Consider the following 27,286-nt stretch of genomic DNA (forward strand, 5'->3'; position numbering starts at 1 on the left):
GGGGTGGGGAGCTCCCACCTATCAGGCACAGAGCAGGGCCGATCAGGGGGTTGGGGCGCCTTCCCCTGTCAGAAACAGAGCAGGGCAGATCGGGAGGTTGCAATGCCACCCCCAGTCATGCTCAAGGTAGGGCCGATTGGGGGGTTGGGGCGCCACCCTCTATCACCCACAGAGCAGGGCCAATCAGGGGGTTGGGGCGCCACCACTGTCACACTTAGGGCAGGGCCGATGGGGAGGTTATGGCTCTACCACATCACACACAGAGCAGGGCCCGTGGGGTGGGGGGGTTGGGGCATCGCACCCTGTCACACACAGAGCCGCAAGGCGATCAGGGGGTTGGGGAGCTCCCCCCTATCAGGCACAGAGCAGGGCCGATCAGGGGGTTGGGGCCCCTTCCCCTGTCACACACAGAGCCACAGGGTGATCAGGGGGTTTGAGCGCTGCCCCCTGCTCCGCTATCCCTGTGCTGGAGGGCATATTACCCTTTTACTATATAGGATAGAGGCCTTGTGCATGGGTGGGGGCTGGCTGGTTTGCCCTGAAGGGTTTCCTGGATCAGGGTGGGGGTCCCCACTGGGGTGCCTGGCCAGCCTGCGTGAGGGGATGATGGCTGTTTGCAGCTGGTCACACACCCTTCAGGGTGTGGGTCCCCACTGGGGTGCCTGGCCAGTCTGGGTGGGGGGCTGAGGGCTGTTTACAGGCTGGGACTGAAGCTCCCAACTAATCCTTTCTTTCTTCTTTCTTTCTTTCTTTCTTTCTTTCTTTCTTTCTTTCTTTTTTTATTCTGGGCCAGCTTTAGCTCTTAGGCTCCAGCTCTTAGGCCTCCGCTCCTGGAAGAAGGTATCTGGTTTGTTCAGGTTCTATAGTCGAAACTCTGTATCAACTCCAGCTCTGAGATCCCAGCTCGCTGAAAGCTGGTTTCTGGGGTTTTGTTTACCTTCTATATGTTACAATGTTTCTTAAACTGCAAGCTCAGAGGCCGGCAAGGCAGGCGGGGAACGTTGCAGTCCTCCATCACTGAAGCAAACAAGCCTCATGTTCAGTTTAAGCTGCCTGGCTGCCGGCTGCCATCTTGGCTGGCAGTTAATTTGCATATCACCCTGATTAGTCAATGGGAAGGGTAGCGGTCGTACACCAATTACCATGTTTCTCTTTTATTAGATAGGATAATTTGGACCCTACTCTGTGCATGTGTGCTGAGGAGGTACGTGAGTGCAAAGGAAGTCAGAGCGAGCACCAGTATCTCCCATTCCATCTTTCTCTTGGCTTCTTGCCTCACACCCCCTCCCGCTGCTGTCACTTCTAGGGTGTGGGTAGCAATTGACCAGAAGAGGGGCTGAGGACTCCAATCAGCGGTTTCCCAGGCCAATCCTGCTACATCAAAGAGAGAGCAAGGGAGCCCTGCAAATGCAGGCTGGGTGTAGGGGGTCCTGGAGTCCAAAATAACTACAAAACAGAGCTAGTTACGGCAAAAGGAGGGCTGGCTGGCCCACTGGGCCCCTATAACCCCAGCACTGCCCTGAGAAAACTGAGCTGGGCCTGGCATGTGTGAAGTGATATGGCTGGGGGTGGGGGTGGGGGTGTTGCAGAGGAGGTTATTTTGGGAGGTAAAACGGGAAGGGACCATGTGAAATCCAGGCCAAAGAAGGGCTACCTGGGAGAAGAGGCAACTGAGGGTTACAGCTGACCCTGTACAGGAGAGGCTGACCATGGGGTCCCCAGAGAAGCAGGCATGGATTGCATGGGACTTTCCAGTTGCTCAGTTTAAAGCGAAAGGAACAGATATCTGGCCCAGGTCCCTACTGGGACCTTCCCTCAGAATTCCCTGTTCCTTCTCCTCCCCACCCCAGTCCTTCTCCTCCCTCCTCCCCTCCCCCCCCCCCAGAATGTCCAGCCCTCCCCTCCCCAGTGCCCTGGCACCTCTCCTCTATCTATCCAGAGGCCCCCAGACCTGGCATAGTGCCCACAGCTCCTATGAATATTCTATCTCCTTTACTCTCTAGTATTGATTGACATCCTGGTCCTACATCAAACTAGTAAGTTCTTCACATAGTCTAACCCCCATCCCTTCAGTTACAGCAGATTATTTCATATTCTGCCAATAGTGAAAGTGGAAACCCAAGCCATCTGTAAGCAAGCCACCCCACCAAGGAGTTTCCCTCTCCACTCTCCACCATCCTCCTCTTGTAGGCCTTTCACCTGCTTTTCCATCCCCATAATTTAGCAAGCAGAAACAGAAATCTGTTTCACAAGCACTCTTGGCTCTCCACCCCCGTTACTCCTTCTGCTGAGTCCCAGATGGTCCTCTCTCCCTGGCCCCTGCACCCACTGCCATCAGCACTTGGAGAAGAGGCTCAGGTCTCTGGAGACCCTCTAAGGGTTCAGTCCCCCTCCCTGCCACCCAGGGAGCACAGGACCTGTGCCTAGACCCACACCTCCGCTCCAAGTTTCCACCTGCGCCCTAATGTCTTCTCTCAGGGGAAAGTCCCTCTCCACGTCTGGCCTTAATCCTTCCTGCAGCATACCCAAATCCCCTTTCCTGCTTTTCTTTAGGAGACAACCCCCTTTCTCATGAAAGGAAATGAAATCTTTCGCGTTTACTGCCTCCTCTCTTGCGCAGGGCCCATCCACCTTCCCAGCTCTAAACCCTGCCTGGCTTGGAAAAGTTCTTGGTAGCTGCTCGCCACACCCCTCCCTGCCCAGAACTCCAGGGACACCTGCACAGGCGCCTGGGCTGTCCACCAGGACTGGCGCAGGCCACACCCCGCTCTCCAGCACTCCGGGTGGGGACCCCCGCCGCCAGAGGCGCAGCCACCACGGGGTTAAGGCTAGGGGCCAGGGGGGAGGGAGGGGGCTGTGAGGGGCTGTGCTGAGCCAATAGGCAATTGCAGAGTCCCCAAGGCCAGGAGCTGGGAGCACGGAGCCAGGAGCCAGGAGCCAGGAGCCAGGAGCTGAGCTCCAAGGCTGGGGCCGGGCTGGAGCGGAGCTGAGAGGGAGCGCATCCCACCCAGTCCCCAGTCCCGCCGCCTTCCCCGCCGCAATGCGGGCCAGAGGCCACCGCCCAACCATGGAACCAGACAACAGCCCTGGGAAGATCCAGTTCACAGTCCCGCTGCAGGAGCTGCACCTTGACCCCAAGGCTGCGGAGCAGGTGCGGAGCAGGGCGGGGCGGCAGGGGACTCGCCCAGCCAAGGACAAGGGACCCCAGGATTGTCTGATCCGAGGTCCCTGCCTGGTCCTCCCCTAGCAGTGCGCCTCTAAGGGCTGATGCGCTGTTTGGGGGTCTTCCACCCCCTCCACCACTGTGGGAGCCACAGGTCCCTATCCTTGCTTCTTGGAGAGGGACAGAAGGACGAGTGCCTCCCCTGGAAGCTCATCCCCACCAGAGTCGCTCTCTGCCTCCCCAGCCCCGGGAGAGGGGCTGCCTGAGGACTGGACCCCTCTGGTCTTTGGCCTTTGCCAATCTGGGGTCCTCCACCCAGCCAACCCCGCAGGTTTCTGTGCTCTGCGGGGGGCGCTGCATGGAAGGGTCCCCGCAGCCGCTGGGGAGGGGTCCGGGGAGAGGGGGGTAATGGAGGGAGCCCGGTGCTGTAGGTGTAGGAGTGGAAAGAAGAGCAATAGCCCGCCCAGTGCTCTCCTAACTAGGAGGAGCCTGCTGGATCCCAGAGAGTGAGAACGAAGGGCTGGGGAACAGAGAGGGCTGGGCTTTGGGGAGAATGAAGTATAGTAGCAATCATCTCAGGTGGAAACTGTAGTTTCACTTCAACCCTGCTGTTTGGCTTAACAATAGGAACGTTATTTTGATCTTATAAATCATCCCATTGGACATGGTCCAGTAGGGAATGTGCTAGGGGCAGGGACTGTGGCATAGAAAAATTACTGTCTTAGAAAAAAGAACGTATTATGATTAAACCCAGCCAGGTGTAGCCCCGTTTTCCTCCCATTTGTACTTGTGAACTTTTTGTGCACTTTTTACCCTGCCAGTACTAGGAACAGCTAAAGAAATGCTTTGTAGTTGCTGCAAATAAAAGCTTTGCTGTAACCTTGGTCACTACTGCAGCTGCGAGGTTCTCTGAGAAGAGGTACGCACTGTAGTCAGCTGGCCAGCTTAATAAAGGCTCTTAAATTTAAATTCTGAGTTGGTGGTCTATCTCTCTGATTGAACCCATAACATTTGGAGGCCCCAGCGAGATTTGAACTCCTGTGAAATCTGGTATACAGTGGTTGTTGTAGTCGCCCTAGACCGCCCAAGGGAACCAAGCTACAGACCAAGCTGCCAAGAAAGCCACCCAAAAACCAGTGGGGCCTTTACAAGACAAGGAATTGGCAGAACAGAAACAAGCTACCAGAGGATCAAATGGTTGGTAGAATCTATCAGATGGCAGACTGTTGGTCCCAGGGTCTCTAGGTCGGACTTTGGTTGCCCAGTTGCACCAGGCTACCCATATAGGTGTCACCAAGACTTCTGAACTTTTGTGAGGCAGATCACAGGTACAATGCAAGGTAAGGGGGTCCCCCTAGGAATTAGGCCCAGGGAAACTCCCCAGGAGAGCATTGGGAGGTAGATTTCGCCAGAAACCGGTGAAAACTGGACCAACCTCCTGCCCTTTGCCTACTTACAGGCCAGGTGTACTCCCAACCGGGAGGGGTTCTCTTCTTTGAAATCATGTTTGGTAAACCTCCCCCTATCCTACCCAAAGTTAGGGAAGGAATTAAAAGCTAAAAGTCATAACCATTCCTTGCTCAAGTCCTTGCAGGCTCTGCAGTATACCCAGAGAGCCACACATAAGCTTGTTCGAGATACCCTGCCAGTGCCCACCTTGGACCCTGTACATCCTTTCCAGCCTGGGGACTCAGTATGGGCAAAGAAGTTCACTACCCAAGGACTCACCCCAAATTGGAAAGGATTATACACTGTCATCCTGCTGACGGCATCCAGACCTGGCTACACCACTCCCAGCTCCTGCACCAGGAAGAGGCCTGGATCATAGCAGCCAGCGGCCTCACCCATGAGATCCCTAGCCTGAGCTCCACGCAGGCCAGGAGGAGGCTCGACGCCTGCAGGAGTGGAAATGGGCTTCAGTGAGGACAAGTACTGACGGGGACCGTGGCACTAGGGGACTTGGTAACTGTAAGAACATTTTTGCTGGCCAGTAAGAAAGTCCAGGGCCAAGTGGGGCTAGATGTGCTAGGGGATAGGAGAGCGAGAACAAATTAGAGAATGCCCCTAAAAGAAGTGGGGGGCAGTACAATTCCCTAACTATTAAGGATGAGTCCATGATTTGACTCATGTATATAAAACTAGTGAAGAATGAAGTATAGTAGCAATCATCTCAGGTGGAAAGTGTAGTTTCACTTTAACCCTGCTGTTTGGCTTAACAATAGAAAAGTTATTTTGATCTTATAAATCATCCCATTGGACATGGTCCAGTAGGGAATGTGCTAGGGGCAGGGACCGTGGCATAGAAAAATTTCTGACTATCTGAGAAAAACAATGTATTATGATTAAACCCAGCCAGATGTAACCCCATTTTCCTCCCATTTGTACTTGTGAACTTTTTGTGCACTTTTTACCCTGCCAGTACTAGGAACAGCTAATGAAACTCTTTGTAGTTGCTGAAAATAAAAGTTTTGCTGTACCCTTGGTCACTACTGCAGCTGCGAGGCTCTCTGAGGAGAGGTACGCGCTGTAGTCAGCTGTCCAGCTTAATAAAGGCTCTTAAATTTAAATTCTGATTTGGTGGTCTATCTCACTGATTGAACCCATAACATTAGGGGTGGTTTCGTCTGCAGACTTAGGCTCCCCTGGATGCAAGTCCGGACACGTGGGTCCTTTGTACCCAACTACTGCCCTTTGGAGCGGGGAGTGGGGGGTGGCGTGGAGAGAACGGCACTGGGAAGCCACAGGCAGGGGCTTTCGAGAGACTGGGGTTCATGTTGAGCGACAGGCAGGGGAGAAGCACTGTGCTGGCCTTTGCTCGAAGGGTACGAGTTCAGAGCCCCGCCCAGCCTTCCGGCCTGGCCTATTTTTAGCTCTGAGCAGCCTGGCAGAGGCAGCAGCAGCCGATGAGAGTGTGTGAGCAAGTGTGTGTCTCAGGGACAGTGAGCGTGAGTGGAGAAGGTGACCACCCGTGGTCCATACTACAGCCTGTTTGCCAGATAATTGTTCATTTCTCCATCTCCTTTGTGTCCTCTGTCCATTTGCCTGGGCATCGCTCTTCCTAAAGAATATCCATTCCCACAAGGTCAGTTCCCTACTTCCCCCAACTGGCGGCCAGGCCCTGCTGGCCTCCCCACCTGAAAAAACACTGGCCTGTCAGGAGGGGCTGACAGAGTGTTCCTTCTGTTGATCCAGCTGGTTGGTAGAACAAGGTCTGGATGGGAAGGGGCAGGGAAGGTACACACTCTCTCCCTATAACTTCAGCTTCCCAAGTGTGGGTAGGGGTTAGGTCCCTGGGTCCACATCCTCTCTCTGGCCTGGGGGAGCCGCATCTCCAGATCTCTGAGGTGGGACAGTAGAGGGAGAGACTGTGGGGAGACCTCCAAGCTCCTGAGGATGAGAAGGGTGGAGAGCCAGGAGCATCGGGAGTGTTCGCTGGGGTCAGGAGAAAGGCTATGGTGCCTGCAGGCAGGGGACCCGCACAGATAACCTCAGAGCCAGGAAGAAAGGGCCCAAGAGTGTGGAACATGGGGGTTAGGGGTGAGGTTTCCAGCAGATATGCCTTCCATTGACACAAACAGGTACCACTACGTGACACCTGCCTCAGTGTGCTGTCAGAGGAGGCAGGTGCAGTGTGTGTTGGGCGTTGAGGGGGAGGCCAGCTGGTTCGGGGGTGTAGGGGCAGAGGAGAAGGGTAAGGCCGTGCTAAGGAGCCAGAGGGTAAACAAGAGCTGGGCCTTGAGCCTGCTTTTCTCTAATCTTCAGAAATCTGTCTGCCAAGCCTGAAATTTTACCTGCAGTCTAACCCCAACCCCTCCTGCTGTGTTATCCACGTGTGCAGGCAAAGAGCTCCAGGTTTGGCAGGAGCTCCTATCCCAGACTGACAAGGGAAGGCAAAAAACGCTCTGAAGATCTGCATTAGGGAGCACAGGAGAGCAGGGGGGGTGAGGGGTCCCACAACTATTAGGTCGTTGGCGTGACAGGTTTGAAGATAAATCAGAGGAAAAGGCACCAAGTATCCTTGAGAGCTGAGATTTGGGATGCGTGGAAGAAAGAAAAGAGCATAGGTCAGGTGTCTGGGAGGTGCTTCGGGAAGTCTGACTTTGTTCCCTCGCCATTCTCAAGGACACTGAGTGCTTAGAAATCTTGTCCAAGGCAAGGAAATTGGCTAAGGAAGGGATCACAGAACCCTGCTGCCCTTTCAAAGTCTCCCTCTCAGGTTCCCAAATCCCACTAATCCGCATCCTCCCTCTCTCTGTCTCTTTCACAGCCAGCCCCTCCCGCAGAGCAAGAGAGAACTGGAGAGGAGTCCCCTCCTAGGAGAAGGATGGCCCCCACCCACATACAGGAAGCACACATGCCTGCCGGCTGGCACCCTGCACATTTGCACCAAGAATAGCTAGAGATGGACTCAGCTAATGTTTGTGCGGTGCACGCATATATGTGGCGTGCACACACGTGGGACTGGAATGCCAGGGACCTTGAAATGTCACCAGAACAGAGGCCACTGGATTATCCTGAAAAACACTGCCCTACCTCAACATACCCCCAGTCTGTGCATTCTATTTCTTCTTTGGGGAGAGTCTGCCTCTCAGACTGACACTGCCCCTCTTGCTGTGGCTGATACCCATTTTGGGGGCATAGAGACGGGCAGGCATCTTACCACCTTCACCGCAAATGGGAATAATACTAAATGGACACACGAAGATGGGGATTTGATCATTCAGTGTCAAAGAGCACCGACTTTTCAGAGGCAGGAGTTCTCAGAATGGAGCAATGAAATGGTGCGAGGAGATTGGATATGGAAAGAAGGACTTCCTAGAAAAGGACTAAACTTATTTGAAACTTTTTATTATAAAATAAAATACCGATGCAGAAAACCACTTAAAATAAATGCGTAGCTTACAGAGTTATTTTTAAAACACCACTTACCCCACCACACACATCATAGAACTTTGCTGGCCACAGTAGCAGCCTTTCCAGGTCTCTCATCCAGATCACAGCTGCCTTCTTCCAAACAAAAGTGGCCACTTTCTTGATGTTGATGATATTTTCCTTATGTTTGTTTATGATTTTATCATCCATATGTTCATCCCTGTCTGCCATAGTTTAAAATTTCTTTTTTTATCTTATAACTAGAGGCCCAGTGCACAGATTCATGCACATTGAAAGTAAGTTAATCAGAAGGTAGCTGTCAGGACAGGACTGGGCAAGATAAGCTGGATACGCCCAGGAGCCAACCTCCAGAGGTCCCTCTCTGGATGGCCGCACCTGGAGTGGCACCTGGGCTCAAAGGGCGTCTGTGAAGTGAGTGGGGTCCCTACAGCAGGTGGGATTCCTTGGCCTGCTCTGCGATGATCAGGCCAAAACCAGCAGTCCGACATCCCCGGAGGGGTCCCAGAGTGGGAGAGGGCACTCTGCAAAGTTGCTGTCACTCAGAAGCTCCTGCATTGAGCGTCTGCCCCCTGGTGGTCAGTGCAAGTCATAGCTACCAGCCAGCTGCTTAGGCTTATGTATATTCTAGAAGCCTGGTGCACAAAATTCGTGCACTCAGGGGGTCCCTCAGCCCGGCCTGCACCACACAGTCCAGAAGCCCTCGGGGGATGTCCTACTGACAGCTTAGGACCATTCTGCGTGGAGAACGGCCCTAAGCCATCAGTTGGACATCCTTAGTGCTGCCACGAAGGCGGAAGAGGCTCCCACCACCACCGCCGCTGCGCTTGCCAGTTGTGAGCCCAGCTTCTGGCAGAGCAGTGCTCCTTCTATGGGAGTGCACTGACCACCACGGGGCAGCTCCTGCATCTGCACCCTGGTGTTCAGTGTGTGTCATAGAGACCGGTTATTCCACCGTTCAGTCAATTTGCATATTAGGCTTTTATTATATAGGACATATATACACTAGTCACCCAGTGCATGAAATTTGTGCATGAAGTGGGGGTTCCCTCAGCCCAGCCTGCACCCTCTCCAATCGGGGACCTCTTAGGGGATGTTCTAAACCAGCAGTTATACATCCCTTTTGCAATCTGAGACCGCTAGCTCCTAACCGCTCACCTGCCTGCCTTGTCAACCCTAACTGCCTCTGCCTGCCTGTTTGCCCCTAACTGACTCTGCTTGCCTGCCTGATCGCCCCTAACTGCCCTCCCCTGATGGCCTGATCTGCCCCCAACTGCCCTCCCCTGCAAGCCTGATCTTGCCCCCAACTTCCCTCCTCTGTTGGCCAATTTGGTTCTGATTGGTTGGTTTCTATGCCAGTCAGCATCAAAAACTCTGTCTCTGAGACAGCCATTTGGTCCTCACAGTTCACCCAGATTTGTTCTGATTGGCCAGTTTCTATACCAGTCAGCATCAAAAGCTCCACCTCCTAGGCAGCCATTGGCTTCTCACATTTCACCCAGATTTGGTTCTGATTGGTCAGTTTCTATGTGAGTCAGTGTCTCTGGGCTTATCAACAGAACCTGATCAGAAATGTAGGGCTGATCAGCAGCCCTAGTGGAGGCCTGGAGAGAATGAGAGAGGCAAGTGCTGATCAACACTGCCACATAGGCTATGGATCAGACCCTGCTTCTCTCTTCAGGCCTCTCTCCGGGACTGATTCGCAGCCCCCTCAGCAGTCAGTGCTGGGTCACCGCTCCTGCAGCCATAGCAGTCAGTGCTGTGTCACCGCTCCTATAGCCATATCAGTCAGTGCTGGGTCACTGCTCCTGCAGCCATATCAGTCAGTGCTGTGTCACCACAGCAACCCAGCGCTGACTGCAGGACTGACTTCCAGTGGGTCGAGCCTCTGGTCATGACAGACCCAGGGTTTTTATATATTAGAACTGGAGGTCGGTTCACAAAACTCGTGCACTGGGGGGTGTCCCTCAGCCCAGTTTGCACCCTCTCCAATCTGGGAACCCTCAGGGGATGTCTGACTGCAGGTAGTTAGACATCCCTCTCACAATCTGGGACTGCTGGTTCCTAACTGCTTGCCTGCCTCCCTGCCTGATTGCCCCTAAAAGCTTCTGCCTGCCAGCCCGATCACCCCCAACTGCCTTCCCCTGCAAGCCTGATCCTCCAACTGCCCTCGCCTGCCAGCCTGATTGCCCATAACTGCCCTCACCTGCAGGCACAGTTACCCCCAACTGCCCTACCCTGCTGGCCTGATTGCCCCTAACTTACCTCCTCAGCCCGCCATCTTGTGACGGCAATCTTGTGATGACATGGGGTGGCCATCTTGTGATGACGTGGGAGTGGCGATCTTATGATGTCACGAGGGTGAGACCCCACCTAGGCTTTTACTAGTATAGATATAGACTAGAGGCCCGATGCATGAAATTCATGAAAGGGGCTTGGCCCTCGCAGTCATGGCAGCTTGCATCAGCCCTCACAGCCTCGGCTTCGTCCAGAAGGTCATCCAGAAGGATATCCAGAAGGACGTCCAGTCTAATTAGCATATTATGATTTTATTATTATAGACTAGAGGCCTGGTGCACAAAAATTTGTGCACTTGGGGGGGCGGGGGGGTCCCTCAGCCCGGCCTGTGCCCTCTCGCAGTCTGGGACCCCTCGGGAGATAACGACCTGCTGGCTTAGGCCTGCTCCCGGGTGGCAGAGGGCAGGCCCAATCCCTAGGTGCAGCACCTGGTCGGGCTAAGAGCAGGGCCGATTGGGGAGTTGGGGCGCCACCCCCTGTCATGCACAGAGCAGGGCAGATTGGGAAGTTGCGATGCCACACTCAGTCACGCTCAGGGTAGGGCAGATTAGGGAGTTGGGGCACCACCCCCTGTCACACTCAAGGCAGGGTCGATGGGGAGGTTGTGGCACCAGCCCCTGTCACACACAGAGCAGGGCCCATCAGTGGGTTGGGGCTCCGTACCCTGTCATGCACAGAGCAGGGCCAATCAGGGGGTTGGGGCGCTGCCCCCTGTCATGCACAGAGCAGGGCCCATCAGGAGGTTGGGGCTCCGTACCCTGTCACACTCAGGGCAGGGTGGATCAGGGGGTTGGGGCACCTCCCTCTATCACCCACAGAGCAGGGCCGATCAGGGGGTTGGGGCACCGCCACTGCCACACTCAGGGCAGGGCCAATGGGGAGGTTATGGCTCTACCCCATCACACACAGAGCAGGGCCCGTGGGGGAGTGGGGAGGGGTTGGAGCACCGCCTTCTATCACCCACAGAGCAGGACCGATCAGGTGGTTGGGGCGCCGCCACTCTCATACTCAGGGCAGGGCCGATGGGGAGGTTATGGCTCTACCCCATCACACACAGAGCAGGGCCCGTGGTGGAGAAGGGGGTTTGGGGCGCCACACCCTGTCACACACAGTGCAGGGCCAATCAGGGGGTTGAGGCACTGCACCCTGTCACACACAGAGCCGCAAGGCGATCAGGGTGTTGGGGAGCTCCCCGCTATCAGGCACAGAGCACGGCTGATCAGGGGGTTGGGGCGCCTTCCCCTGTCACGAACAGAGCAGGGCAGATAGGGAGGTTGTGGCCCCGCCCCCTGTCACACACAGAGCCGCAGGGCGATCAGGGGGTTTGGGCGCTGCCCCCTGTCAAGTTCATCCCGGTGCCGGGAGGCCTCTCAGCTCCGCTGATCCCTGTGCTGGGAGGCATATTACCCTTTTACTATATAGGATAGAGGCCTGGTGCATGGGTGGGGCTGGCTGCTTTGCCCTGAAGGGTGTCCTGGATCAGGGTGGGGGTCCCCACTGGGGTGCCTGGCCTGCCTGGGTGAGGGGATGATGGCTATTTGCAGCTGGTCACACACCCTTCAGGGTGGGGGTCCCCACTGGGGTGCCTGGCCAGTCTGGGTGAGGGGCTGAGGCCTGTTTTCAAGCCGAGTGAAGCTCCCAACTGCTCCTTTTTTCTTTTCCCTTTTTTTATTCTGGGCCAGCTTTAGCTCTGGCTCCAACTCTGAGGCCTCTGCTGCTGAAAGAAGGTATCTGGTTTGTTTAGGTTCTATAATCGAAACAATGTATAACTCCAGCTCTTAGATCCCGGGCTTGCTGAAAGCAGGTTTCTGTGGTTTTGTTTAGCTTCTATATTTGTTACAATGTTTCTTAAACTGCAATCTCAGAGGCCGGCAAGGCAGGCGGGGAACATTGCAGTCCTCCGTCACTGAAGCAAGCAAGCCTCATGTTAGTTTCAAGCTGCCTGGCTGCCGGCCGCCATCTTGGCTGACAGTTAATTTGCATATCTTGCTGATTAGCCAATGAGAAGGGTAGCGGTTGTACGCCAATTATCATGTTTCTCTTTTATTAGATAGGATGCTTTTTAAGCCCTGTTTAATCTAAAGATTCCCCCTCCATGCCTTGCTTTTCCGTTCAATATATCTATTGAAGGGGGAGATATACATTTGACCTGCAGATACACATTTGACCTGTATAGTTTCTAGCAGTCTTGATTTTTGTTGATTCCATATTCATGATTCAGTTCAATATGTTTCTCTCCTCTACATTTTCAGCAAACTGACAGATGTATCCAGAGCCTGGGTTAGGCTGATATTTGACCCTTTAGTAAAACTACCTAGGTTGGTGGTGTGTTCTTTTAACAAGAAGCAGATAATTTCTGATTCTCTCTTTTTGGTGTGTGATGTTAGCAGTTATTGCTGTCCAGTGTCACAGACCATAATTAATTTGGATTTGCAAACTGGTGACAGTCTAACATTTTTGTAAATTTATTAGTTGGAATGCTTTTATTCAGACACTTCCCTCATCTACTATTTGGTTACCCAGTGGTATAGTTCATGTAGGAAAAATAAATGCTCAATTCTTTCATTTTATTTACCAGTGTTAAAGATAATAAATTAATTTCCTATCATCCTCCAAACATCCTATCTAATAATAGACAAACATGGTAATTGACAGTACCTTCGCTACGCCTCCCATTGGCTAATCAGCACGATATGCAAATTAACCACTAACAAAGATGGCGGTTAATTTGCATATGTAGGCTCCAAGCTGTGGAGCGAAGCCTGATGGCCTGGGTCCAGCGGATCAGTGAGGCCTCATGTTTCCAGGGCTGGTGGAGCAGTGAAGTCTGACATTTCCTGGGCCTGTGGAGCAGCGAAGCCTCATGGCTCTGGGGCTAGAGAAGCAGCGAAGCCTGATGTTTCCAGGGCCGGCTCCGGCCAGAACTCAGCCAGAGGGAAGGCCTGGGCCCCGGGTGCTGGAGGGAAACCGATGCCAGCAGCCAGGGGAAAGGAAGGCCTATTGCACGAATCTCTTCTTGCAACAGGCCTCTAGTTATCAATAAGCCAGACATAGAAAGATATATATTCCATGGTCTCACTTGTATGTGGAATGTAAAATAATCAATCTTATAGAGGCACAGAGTAGAATGGTGGTTGCCAGGAGATTTTAGTCAAAGAGTATAAAGTATCTGTTATGCAGGATAAATAAATTACTTGAGATCTAATGTGCAGCTTAGTGACTGTAGTTATCAATGCTATTCTATGTACTTGAAATTTGCAAAGAGAGTAAATTTTCAGTGTTCTCACCACACAAAAAATTGTAACTGTGTGAGGAGGTGGATATATTAACTAGCTTGATTATGTTGATTACTTCACAACATATACGTATATCAAAACATCACAGTATGAACCTTAAATATATTTAATTTCAATTTGTCAATTATACCCCCAATAAAGCTGGACATTATTTAAATCAATTCATCCTATTAACAGAATAAATAGAAATTATATGATCATCTTAATAGATTCAGAAAAGCATCTGATAAAATTTTATATCCTATCTAATAAAAGAGAAACAGGGTAATTAACCATAGCTCCAACACGTTTCCCATTGGCTAATCAGAGCTATATGCAAATTAACTGCCAACCAAGATGGCGGCTGGCAACCAGGCAACTGATGCGAACAGGAGGCTTGCTTGCTCCTGTGACGGAGGAAGCCAGGTTTTCCGCCTGCCACTGCTGGGCTCTGAGCTGCTCTCTAAGAAACATAGAAGCTAAACAAAACCCAGAAACCTGCTTTCAGATGGCCGGGATCTCAGAGCTGGAGTCGCAGCAAAGTTTCAAATACAGAAGGTAAACAAAGCACAGAAACCTGCTTTCAGCAGCCGAGGTCTCACAGCTCAAGCCGGCTCTCAGCTCCAGTGACAGCCATAGAAGGTAAATAATTCCCAGAATTAAAAAAAAAAAAAAAAAAAGGAAAAAAGGAGACGTTGGGAGCTTCAGTCACCCGCCGGCCTGTAAACGGCCCTCAGCCCCTCACCCAGACTGGCCAGGCACCCCAGTGGGGACCCCCACCCTGAAGGGGGTGTGACCAGCTGAAAACAGCCATCATCCCTTCATCCAGGCTGACCTGGCACCCCAGTGGAGACCTCCACACTGAAGGGGGTGTGACCAGCTGCAAACAGCCATCATCCCCTCATCCAGGCTGCCAGGCACCCAAGCGGGACCTCCACCCTGATCCCGGACACGCTTCAGGGCAAATGAGCCGGCCCCCACCAGTGCACCAGGCCTCTATCCTACACCGTAAAAGGGTAATATGCTTCCCAGCACCAGGATCAGCAGAGCAGCGAGGCCTCCCAGCACCAGGATCAGCAGAGCAGCGAGGCCTCCCAGCACCGGGATCAGCGGAGCCGTGAGGCCTCCTAGCAATGGGATCAACGGAGCCAGGAAGCCTCCTTGCCCCTGGAGCAGCGTGACAGGGGGCAGTGCCCAAACCCCCTGATTGCCCTGCGGCTCTGTGTGACAGGGGGCGGGGCCACAACCTCCCTATCCGCCCTGCTCTCTTCCTGAAAGGGGAAGGTGCCCCAACCCCCTGATCAGCCCTGCTCTGTGCCTGATAGGGGGGAGCTCCCCAACCCCCTGATCAGCCCTGCTCTGTGTGTGACAGGGTGAGGCGCCCCAACCCCCGCATGGGCCCTGCTCTGTGTGAGACAGAATGGAGCCGCAACCTCCCCATGGGCCCTGCCCTGAGTGTGACAAGAGGGAGTGCTCCAACCACCTGATCAGCCGTGCTCTGTGCATGACAGGGGGGAGCTCCTCAACCCCCTGATAGGCCCTGCTCTGTGTGTGACAGGGAGGAGCTCCCCAACCCCCTGATTGGCCCTGCTCTGTGTGTGACAGGGTATGGAGCCCCAACCCCCTAATCGGCCCTTCTCTGTGGGTGACAGGGGTTGTACCAAAACCCCCTAATCCGCCCTGCTCTGTGCGTGACAAGGGGTGGCACCGCAACCTCCCCAATCGGCCCTGCTCTGAACCCGACCAGGAGCTGCAGGGCAGGCACCTAGGGATTGGGCCTGCCCTCTGCCACCCGGGAGTGGGCCTAAACCAGCAGGTCGTTATCTCCCGAAGGGTCCCAGACTGTGAAGGGGCACAAGTGGGGCTGATGGACATTCCCCGCCCCCCCCCCCGCCACCCCCCCCCCCCCGGCCAGTGCACAAATTTTTGTGCACCGGGTCTCTAGATCATAATAAAAGCTTTAGCAAACTAGGAATAGAGAAGAGGTTTCGTAATCTGATGAGTATCTTTTTTAAAAGACCTACATCAAATATGATATTTATGATGAATTATTGAAAGTTTTCCACCTGAGATCAAGAATAAAAAAAGAAGACCTACTTTCACCAGGTCTGTTTATATTTTACTAGAGGTCCTAGCCATTGTAAAAGTATAAAAATTGGAAAGGAAACGTAGAACTGTAATTCTCACACAACACAATTACAACGTGATTGTATGTATAGAAAACTCAAAAAAAACTTGCAGTCAGACTTAGGTAATGTTAGCAAGGTCGTTGGATATAAGATCAATTTGGAAAAATCTGTGGTATTTTTATATACAATAAGTGAATAATTAGAAAATAAAATGTTTTCAATGTTTACTTTAAAAATAGAATCAAAAAGTCAAAATTGCAGGAATAAATCTAAAGAAATTTTTCTACACAGAAACCACAGCATCTTTTTAAGTATTATATTATTAATCAACTACAGGCCCGGTGCACAAAAATTTGTGCACTCAGGGGGAAGGGGAGCCCCTCAACCGGCCTGTGCCCTCTCGCAGTCTGGGACCCCTCGGGAGATAATGACCTGCTGGCTTAGGCCGGCTCCCGGGTGGCAGAGTGCAGGCCCAATCCCTAGGTGCAGCACCTGGTCGGGCTAAGAGCAGGGCCGATTGGGGAGTTGGGGCGCCGCCCCCTGTCATACACAAAGCAGGGCGATCGGGAGGTTGTGATTCCACCCTCAGTCACGCTCAGGGTAGGGCCAATTGGGTGATTGGGGCACCATCCCCTGTCACACTCAAGGCAGGGTCGATGGAGAGGTTGCAGTGCCACCCCCTGTCATGCACAGAGCAGGTCCAATCAGGGGGTTGGGGCATTTCCCCCTGTCACTCACAGAGCAGGGCCCATCAGTGGGTTTGGGCGCCGCCCTCTATCACCCACAGAGCAGGGTCGATCAGGGGGTTGGGGTGCCGCCACTCTCACACTCAGGGCAGGGCCGATGGGGAGGTTATGGCTCTACCCCGTCACAAACAGAGCAGGGCCCGTGGGGGGGTGAGGGGGACGGGTTGGGGCGCCACACCCTGTCATACACAGAGCAGGGCCAATCAGGGGGTTTGGGCGCTGCCCCCTGTCATGCTGATCCCGGTGCCGGGAGACCTCGTGGCTCCACTGATCCCGGTGCTGGGAGGCATATTACCCTTTTACTATATAGGGTAGAGGCCTAGTGCATGGGTGAGTGCTGGCTGGTTTGCCCTGAAGGGTGTCCTGGATCAGGGTGGGGGTCTCCACTGGGGTGCCTGGCCTGCCTGGGTGAGGGGATGATGGCTGTTTGCAGCTGGTCACACCCCCTTCAGGGTGGGGGTCACCACTGGGGTGCCTGACCAGTCTGGGTGAGGAGCTGAGGGCTATTTTCAGGCTGGGGGTGACTGAAGCTGCCAACAGCTCCTTTTTTCTTTTCTTTTTTTTTATTCTGGGACAGCTTTAGGTTTGAGGCTTGGCTCCAGCTCTTAGGCCTCCACTGCTGAAAGTAGGTTTCTGGCCTTTGCTTACAATGTTGCGATCCTGCTGGCTGAAGCCTGGCAGGTTTCTGGGATTTTGTTTAGTTCCTATTTTTGTTACATAGTTGCTTGCAGCTCAGAGGCCTGCATCGGCAGGCGGGGAACATTGGAATCCTCCGTCACTGAAGCAAGAAAGCCTCAGGTTAGTTTCAAGCTGCCTGGCTGACGGCCGCCATCGTGGCTGGCAATTAATTTGCATATTGCCCTGATTAGCCAATGGGAAGCGTAGCAATCGTATGCCAATTACCAAGTTTCTCTTTTATTAGATAGGATAATATTAATAAATGAAGGGAAAGATCATATTTATGGATGAAAAGATTCAATATTGTAAAGGTGTCTATTATCTCCAAATTGATCTATAGATTCAATCTTATCCCAATAAAAGTCCCAGCCAATTTTACTCCTGGAAAAAATAAAAGAATCCCAGTTCTTGAAAACATAGGATAATGGAATGGCCCCATAATTAATCATTTACATTATCCTGCATTATACAATAGTCTAAAGATAACAATATTAATACTACCACCTCTGACTCTCAGAGATTTTTCTTAATTGCCTATACATTTTCCTCATTCTTGCAACCCCACATCTCAATTGACCGAACCTATCATCATTTCATGCTACCTCCTCTTTTTTAACTCTCATTAATTAGTTCCACATGTAACTATATTTTAAATGCTTGCCACTATTCCTTATGGTAATAGTCCTCTTGTCATTTTTATCATCTGAAGCTCATTATCTGGTAGATTCCTCAGGAAGGGCACATTGATAACATTGTGTGCCTTTATATTTTAAAATAAGTTTTGCGAGTGCCTGGTATGTTGTTCCACGTTGTGTTGTATTTTGTGCCTTTAAATCAAAGCAGGAGATCCAAGCAACAGCAACCTCCTGACCACCACACCCTCTGTGTGAGGAACAGCAGCTGTACGTGAAGCCTCCCCCCACCAGCCAGAAGAGCCACCACAGCTGCATACAGCACCCACCAGAGGAGCTGCTTCCAACTGTGGAGCAGCTGCTACTGCAACCGCCCGAGGGGCTACTACCACCCAAGGTGCAAACACTGGATGACTGAACATCTAGATATGTCAGTGAGCTCAAAAATGGGTAGACAAAGAAATCCTGAAAGGAAAGAAAAGGAAGACACACAGGAAAAGCAGCTAAGTGATACACAGGCATGCAACATGAGAGAAAAAGAATTCAGAATAACTGTCCTAGAGTGAATAAACCGGATGGAGGAAAAAATCAACAACTTCTGCAAGAAGCAAGAAGAAACAGATGAAAAAATCAATAACTTCTGTAAGACACAAGAAGAAATGAAGAGCAATATACCTGCAATAACAAACACCATTGAAAGTATCAACAGTAGACTAGGAGAGGCGGAGGAACGAATTACTGAATTAGAAGACAAGGAAGCAAAACACAACCAAAGTGTACTGCAATTCGAGAAAAAAATTGAAAGACAGGAGGAGAGCCTACGGGAGCTTTAGGACAGCATGAAACGGAACAACATACTAATAATAGGGGTGCAAGAACAACAGAAAGAGGAACAAGGATTAGAAAACTTATTCGAAGAAATAATATCAAAAAACTTCCCTGAGGTGGAGAAGAAAAAAGTCACACAAGCACAGAGAGTCCAAAACAAGGTAAACCCGAAAAGACCAACACCAAGACACATCATACTTACCATGGCAAATGTTCAGGACAAACAGAGAATCTTACAGGCAGCAAGAGAGAAATAGAAAGTTACATACAAGGGATCTCCCATTGGATTATCAAATGATTTCTCAACAGAAACACATCAGGACAGAAAAGAATGGACAGAAATTTACAAAGTGATGCAAAGCAAAGGACTGAATCCAAGAATACTCTATCCAGCAAGGCTATCATTCAAAATTGAAGGGGAAATAAGAAGCTTCACAGACAAAAAATGGCGAAGGGAGTTTATCACCACCAAGCCAGCAATGCAAGAAATGCTAAAGGGACTGGTGTTAAAAGAAGAAATAAAAAGCTCAGAAAGAAAACAGCCACACAAAAAAAGAAATGGCTACAAACAAGTACATTTCAATAATAACTTTAAATGTAAACAGAATAAATGCTCCAACCAAAAGACACTGAGTGGCTGAATGGATAACAAAACATGACAAATACATTTGCTGTCTACAAGAGACCCACCTCAGAAGGAGGGACTCACAAAGACTAAAAGTGAAGGGATGGAAAAATATCTTTCAGGCAAATGGAAATGAAAAGAAAGCTGGGGTAGCAATACTTATATCGGACAAAATAGACCTCAAAGTGAAGGCCATAACAAGAGAAAAGTAAGGCCACTTCATAATAGTAAAAGAATCAATACAACAAGAAGATATAACCCTGATAAACATATATGCACCCAATGCAGGAGCACCCAAATACATGAAAAAAAATCCTGGAAGATATCAAAAGAGAGATCGACAACAATACAATCATAATAGGGGACTTTAATACACCAATGACATCACTGTATAAATCCTCTAGACAAACAATCAGCAAAGAAACAGCAATCCTAAATGACTCACTAGATCAGATGGACTTAATTGACATCTTCAGAATGCTTCACCTCAAAGCCACGGAATATACATTCTTCTCAAGTGCTCATAAGACACATTCAAAAATAGACCACATATTGGGTCACAAAGTCTCCCCAAATTCAAGAAGATTGAAATAATACCATGCATCTTCTCAGACCACAATGGCAAAATATTAGAAATAAACTACAATGAAAACAACAAAAAATACTCAAACACTTGGAAGCTGAATAGCATGTTATTAAATATTGATTGGGTTACCAATGAGATCAAAGAAGAAATTAAAAACATCCTGGAAACTAATGACAATGAAAACACAACAATCCAAAATCAATGGGACACAATGAAAGCAGTCCTAGGAGGGAAGTTTATAGCTATTAAGGCCTACTTCAAAAAAATAAGAAAAAATTGTGGTCAATCATCTAACTCTACAACTAAAACAATTAGAAAGAGAGCAACAAGAAAAACCCAGAGTGTGCAAAAGGAAGGAGATAATAAAGATTAGAGCAGAAATAAATGACATAGAGACCAAAAAAACAATACAGAAAATCAATGAAACCAAGAGCTGGTTCTTTGAAAGGATAAACAAGATTGTCAAACCTCTAGCCAGGCTCACCAAGAAGCAAAGAGAGAGGACCCAAATAAGGAAAATCAGAAACGATAGAGGCGAAATAACAACAGACCCCACAGAAATACAAATGATTGCTAAAAAATACTATGGACAACTCTACTCCAACAAACTAGACAACCTGGAGGAAATGGACAAATTCCTAGAAAAATACAACATTCCAAAACTCAATCAGGAAGATTCTAAAAATCTCAAGGACAATAACTATGGAAGAAATTGAAGCAGTCATCAAAAAGCTTCCAGCAAACAAAAGCCCAGGACCAGACGGCTTCACCGGGGAGTTTTACCAAACATTCAAGGAAGAACTAAAACCTATCCTCCATCAGACTACTACAAAAAATTCAAGAGGAAGGAACACTTCCCAGCTCATTCTATGAATCCAGCATCACCCTAATACCAAAACCAGGTAAAGACAACACAATGAAAGAGAATTACAGGCCAATATCCCTCATGACATAGAGGCCAAATCCTCAACAAAATCTTAGCAAACTGGATCCAGCAGTACATCGGAAAGATCTTACACCACGACCAAGTAGGATTTATCCCATGGATGCAAGGATTGTCCAATATCTGAAAATCAATAAACGTGATATATCACATAAAAAATTGAAAGAAAAAAACCACATAGTCATATCAATTGATGCAGGAAAAGCATTTGACAAAATTCAACACCCATTTATGATAAAAACTCTCAGCAAGGTGGGAAAAAAAGGATCATACCTCAACATAATAAAAGCCATGTATGACAAGCCCACAGCCAACATCATACTCAATGGACAAAAACTAATACCATTTCCCCTAAGAACAGGAACAAGACAGGGATGCCCACTCTCACCACTCCTGTTCAACATAGTACTGGAAGTATTAGCCATTGCAATTAGACAAGAGGAAGAAATAAAAGGCATCCAAATTGGAAAAGAGGAAGTAAAACTGTCCTTATTTGCAAACGACATTATATTATACATACAAAACACTAAAGACTCCATCAAAAACCTACTAGACTTAATACATGAATTTAGCAATGTAGCAGGATACAAAATTACCCCCAAGAAACCTATGGCATTTCTATACACCAATAGTGAACTTGCAGAAAGTGAGACTAAAAAAACAATCCCATTTACTATAGCACCAAAAAAATTAAGCTACCTAGGAATAAACTTAACTAAAGAGTAAAAGACCTCTACTCAGAAAACTACAGGACGTTGAAAGAAGAGATAGAGGAAGACATAAACAGATGGAAGAACATACCGTGTTCATGGATTGGTAGAATCAACATCATTAAAATGTCCATAGTACCCACAGCAATCTATAAATTCAACGCACTTCCCATTAAAATACCAACAGCATATTTCACAGATCTAGAGCGAACTCTCCAAAAATTCATCTGGAATAAAAAAAAGACCCCAAATAGCTGCAGCAATCTTGAGAAAGAACAAAGTAGGTGGGATCTCAATACCAGATATCAAGCTGTATTACAAAGCCACTGTTCTCAAAACTGCCTGGTACTGGCACAAGAACAGACATAGATCAATGTAATAGAATCAAGAGCCCAGAAATAGGCCAGAAGCAATATGATCAATTAATATTAGAGAAAGGAGGCAAGAACATAAAATATATTCATGATAGTCTCTTCAATAAATGGTGTTGGGAAAATTGGACAGATACATGCAAGAAAATGAAACTAGGCCACCAACTTACTCCATGCACAAAAATAAACTCAAAATGGATAAAGGACTTAAATGTACGACGAGAAACCATAAAAATTCTAGAAGAATCTAAAGGCAACAAAACCTCAGACATATGCCGAAGCTATTTCTTCACTTATACAGCTCCTAGGGCACTTGAAACTAAAGTGAAAATGAACGAATGGGACTACATCAAAATAAAAAGCTTCTGCACAGCAAAAGAAACCATCAACAAAACAACAAGAAAGCCCACTGCATGGTAAAACATATTTGCCAATGTCATATCTGATAAGGGCCTAATCTCCAAAATTTATAGAGAACTCATACAACTTAACAAAAGGAAGATAAACAACCCAATCAAAAATGGGCAAAGGACCTAAATAGACACCTTTCAAAAGAGGACATTCAGAAAGCCAAGAGACATATGAAAACATGCTCAAAGGCACTAATCATCTGAGAGATGCAAATCAAAACAATAATGAGGTACCATCTCACACCTGTCAGACTGGCTATCATCAACAAATCCACAAACGACAAGTGCTGGAGAGGATGTGGAGAAAAAGGAACACTTGTGCACTGCTGGTGGGAATGCAGACTTGGGCGGCCACTATGGAAGACAATATGGAGCTTCCTCAAAAAACTACAAATGGAACTCCCATTTGACCCTGTGATCCCACTTCTAGGAATATATCCAAGAAACCAGAAACACCAATCAGAAAGTTTATATGCACCCATATGTACATGGCAGCACAATTCACCCTTCCTAAGATCTGGAAACGGCCTAAGTGCCCATCAGTAGGTGAATGGATTAGAAAACCATGGTACATCTACACAATGGAATACTATGCTGCTGTAAAAAAGAAGGCACTCTTACCAGTTGCAACGGCATGGATGGCACTGGAGAGCATTATGCTAAGTGAAATAAGCCAGTCAATGAAGGAAAAATACCACATGATCTCACTCATTCATGGATAATAAAGACCATTATAAACTTATGAACAAAAATAGATACAGAGGCAGAGCTGCCTCAAACAGACTGTCAAACTGCAGTGGGAAGTCCAGGGAGGGTAGGGGGGCAGAGCGTGGCGGGTAAGAGATAAACTGAAGGACTTATATGCATGCATAAAAGCATAACCAATGGACATAAGACACTGGGGGGGTAGGGTAGGCCAGGGGATGGTCAAGGGTGGGGGAAAAAAGGAGACAAATGTAATACCATTTGTAATACTTTAAGCAAAGACATTAAATTCTATCTAATAAAAGAGAAACATGGTAATTAGTCGTACTTCCGCTACCCTTCCCATTGGCTAATCAGGTGATATGCAAATTAACTGCCAGCCAAGATGGTGGCCGGCAGCCAGGCAGCTTGAAACGAACATGAGGATTGCTTGCTTCAGTGATGGAGGAAGCCAACCTTCCCCGCCTGCCGCTGCTGGCCTCTGAGCTTGCAGTTTGAAACATTGTTACAAATATAGAAGCTAAACAAAACCCCAGAAACCTGCTTTCAGCCAGCCGGGATCTAGAGCTGGAGTTGAAATGGTGTTTTGATTACAGAACCAAGAAAACCAGATACCTGCTCTCAGTAGCCAAGGCCTAAGAGCTGGAGCCAACCCTCAGAGCTAAAGCTGGACCAGAATAAAAAAAGGAAAAAAGGAGAGGTTGGGAGCTTCAGTCACCCGCCAGCCTGAAAACAGTCCTCAGCCCCTAACCCAGACTGGCCAGGCACCCCAGTGGGGACCCCCACCCTGAAGGGGGTGTGACCAGCTGCAAACAGCCATCATCCCCTCATCCAGGCTGGCCAGGCACCCCATTCTGGACCCCCACCCTGATCCAGGACATCCTTCAGGGCAAACCAGCTGGCCCCCACCCGTGCACCAGGCCTCTATCCTATATAGTAAAAGGGTAATATGCCTCCCAGCACAGGGTTCAGCGGAGCTGAGAGGCCTCCCGGCACCGGGATGAGTGTGACAGGGGGCAGCGCCCAAACCCCCTGATCGCCCTGCGGCTCTGTGTGTGACAGGGAGCGGGGCCACAACCTCCCTATCCGCCCTGCTCTGTTCGTGACAGGGGAAGGCGCCCCAACCCCCTGATCAGCCGTGCTCTGTGCCTGATAGTGGGGAGCTCCCCAACCCCCTGATTGCCCAGCAGCTCTGTGTGTGACAGGGTGTGGTGCCCCAAACCCCTGATCGGCCTTGCTCTGTGTGTGACAGGGGGCAGTGCCCATACTCCCCTATCGGCCCTACTCTATGAGTGACATGGGGGAGCTCTCCAACCCCCTGATCAACCCTGCTCTATGCGTGACAGGGTACAGAGCCACAACCCCCCTGATGGGCCCTGCTCTGTGAGTGACAGGGGGTGGCGCCACAACCTCCCCATCACCCTGCCTTGAGTTTGACAGGGGGCGGTGCCCCAACCACCCAATCAGCCCTACCCTGAGCATGACTGAGGGTGTCATCGCAACCTCCCAATCGAACCTGTTCTGTGCATGACAGGAGGTGGCGCCCCAACTCCGCAATCAGCCCTGCACTGAGCCCGAGGAGGGGCTGCACCTAGGGATTGGGCCTGCCCTCTGCCACCCGGGAGCAGGCCTAAGCCAGCAGGTCATTATCTCCCGAGGGGTCCCAGACTGAGAGAGGGCACAGGCCGGGCTGAGGGGCCCCCTCTCCCCCCCGAGTGCACAAATTTTTGTGCACCGGGCCTCTAGTAAATAAATAAAAGTAAAAAAATATAATAAAATAAAATCAGTTTTGCTAGATATAAAATCCTTGCATCACATTTTTTTCCTTGTAGTTTAAATATATTACTTCATTTTCTTCTTGCACTCCTGTCAGAGAAGCCTGATGATAATCTAATTTTCATTTCCTTTTAAGTCACTTACTGTTTTTACCTACAGTTCAAAAGTTTCATCTTACTTTGAAGTCCAACAACTTTATTACATTTTGTCTTGATGTTGGTCACTCTGGACTGATAGTCTCAAGTACAGGGTCCCTCTTTCCATTTGTAACTTCAAATCTTTCCAATTTCAGGAAAGTTTTCTTTTTAAAAAAAATCTCAATAATGTCCTTCATTTTGAGGAAAGTTTTCTTGAAGTATAGTTTTTAGTTTGTTCTATTCTCTCTTTTTGGGTTTCTGCTTTAGGGACTTCTATTATGTGTGTGTCTCTCCTTTGTCTCTTCAATATCTGTCACTCCCTCTTGAATCTTATCTCTTTCTTAGTTTCTTTTTATTTTTAGATTTTTCCTACTTTCCTGAGGCATTATCTGCTCTGTTAGTTCACTCTTATATTGCTCTTCACTGTGCTCATTCTGAAGTAAAATTTTTCCTTTTACTTCTCAATCTTTCCTGAGTTGGTCACCTAGTTTCGGAGTTCATAATTCTGATTTATATTGTTCTTCTATGTCTTGTATTATTTTCTCAATGCCTTTTAGCTCATTTTGAAATGAAAGATTATAAGATTTGATATGCTCTTGACATGCTTTCTTTGTCTATAGTGTTGAGTGTGTTTCCTTCCACGACTCGCGTGGAGTAGGGTTCGGTATCTGAAAGAGGAGCTGCACCGCAAATGAGAGAAAAAGACACGAGATAATTTTGCAATATTGGGGGACCAGGCGGCAAGTCCCGAAGGACTTCTTCTATGCTCAGGCCTCACCAAGCTTTTATTGATCTGGGATGCACCCATAGCATAGCCCTAGGCAGGTGACCCCCTAGTAACAAGCAGACTAGCCCATCAGCAAGGATTTACATAATAATAAATGGGGGAGTAGTTTCAGCTACCACTGTCTGGACAAACAGAGGTGGTGCCTAGCTCCGACCTTTGGGAGGGCTTCAAAGGCACCCAGCCTTCAAAGGCACCCAGCCTTCGGGGGTTTTGGGAAGTGCTCTGTCTATGCTTATCAGATAGTGAAGGCAATAAACAGTTTCCCACATCTCCCCCTTATTTTTTCTTTAAAAAATAATCAAGTCCCAATTTCAATGTCTAAAAGTTCTGAGTCCATGTTTCAATGTCCAAAAGTTCATGTGTACACGCCAGCAATGAAATGTTGGTTCTGGATGGTGGAAAATGCAGGTCCGGTCCTTTCTGGTCTGGTCCTGGGCACCCTGCAGCGACGCACAGCTGTTGACTGCTAGCATGGCAAGGCGTCTTCCACCATCTCCATCTCTGAACTGTCTCTCCTGTCTTTGTGGCTGGAGCAATCTGGTCAGTTTCTCTCCGGGATCCCTTGTTGCAGGAATCCAAATGGTCTTGGAGCTGTTCTCTGAAAATATACAAACATATTCTCGACCAAAGGTTAAAGGAAAAAAAAACCTTACTTGGGGTCTTTTCCTTAACATGATCTTTCCCTGGCTTACCCTGGCCTAATGTGTGGTTTTTCTGGGTGTCTCACTATTAGCATTATAAAAGAAAAAATTTTTTCCTCTAAATGTAATTTAGTTACAGGATCTATTTCCTTACATGGTACTCTTCCACTATCTCCCCTTTTTTTAATTAGGAGACTTCTTGGAAATTTTATAATGCAGTCTAGATAGCTTTAAATATTAATTTTTTGCATACAAAAAAAATGAACCTGAAAATGCTTTAGGTTCATAGCATGTTTACTATGAACATTTTTGTTAATACTTTTTGAATAATTACTTATTTCAAGTTAGCCAAATTTAATTAATTTGAAAACTATTTTGCTGTCAAATTTAATATTTTAACAATAATCTTAATTTACACTGTAAATATTAATTGAAAGGATCACTTTACATCCTTGTGAAGGCTCTGAGCATTCCTGTTGTTAGGCTAGATTTAGACATAGGGTCTGTTAGCCAAGCCTCTGTTTATCTGGGTACTGATTTCAGCTGGACCAAATCTCTTCTATTTGGTTCCTGATCTGGGCTGGGCATGGGAAGCAAGAAGCAGCCATGGGGACAGGAGACCTTCCTCAGAAGGGCCGAGTGTTCAAGCCCGTGCACCATTCAAGCCCGTGCACCATTGGGGGGGTGAGGATCTGTGCCCCACCTTTGTCGCACCCCAAGTTTTCTCCTACTGGCCCCCAGCTGTGCCTGTCTTAGGTCGTCCCAACCTTTGGGATCTTACCCGTCGTTGACTACCAGCTATCTCTGGGCCAAGTAGGGTGATGTGAGGTTCAGTTCTGTCTCCTTGATAGCCTATGTCCCTCTGGCCTCCATGCCCAGCAACTGCCTTTGGGTCCCCTCGCCTGCTGGCGGGGCCCCGGCATTGATCATAGGGAACCCAGGTTTCTTCTCCAGAG

General features: G+C 49.0%; 1 protein-coding gene across 1 annotated transcript in view; it reads left to right on the top strand.

Moving 5' to 3' along the window:
- Positions 1 to 2,911: 2,911 nt before the first annotated feature.
- PPP1R1A (protein phosphatase 1 regulatory inhibitor subunit 1A) overlaps positions 2,912 to 27,286 on the top strand; it is a 205,562-nt gene continuing 181,187 nt past the window's right edge. Inside the window, exon 1 of the mRNA XM_081082900.1 lies at positions 2,912 to 2,950. The gene's annotated coding sequence lies outside the window, so the exon portion shown is untranslated. The remainder of the gene's footprint in view (positions 2,951 to 27,286) is intronic.

Source organism: Myotis nattereri, assembly GCF_964212035.1.
Source record: "Myotis nattereri genome assembly, chromosome: 2".
NCBI classification, from domain to species: Eukaryota; Metazoa; Chordata; class Mammalia; order Chiroptera; family Vespertilionidae; genus Myotis; species Myotis nattereri.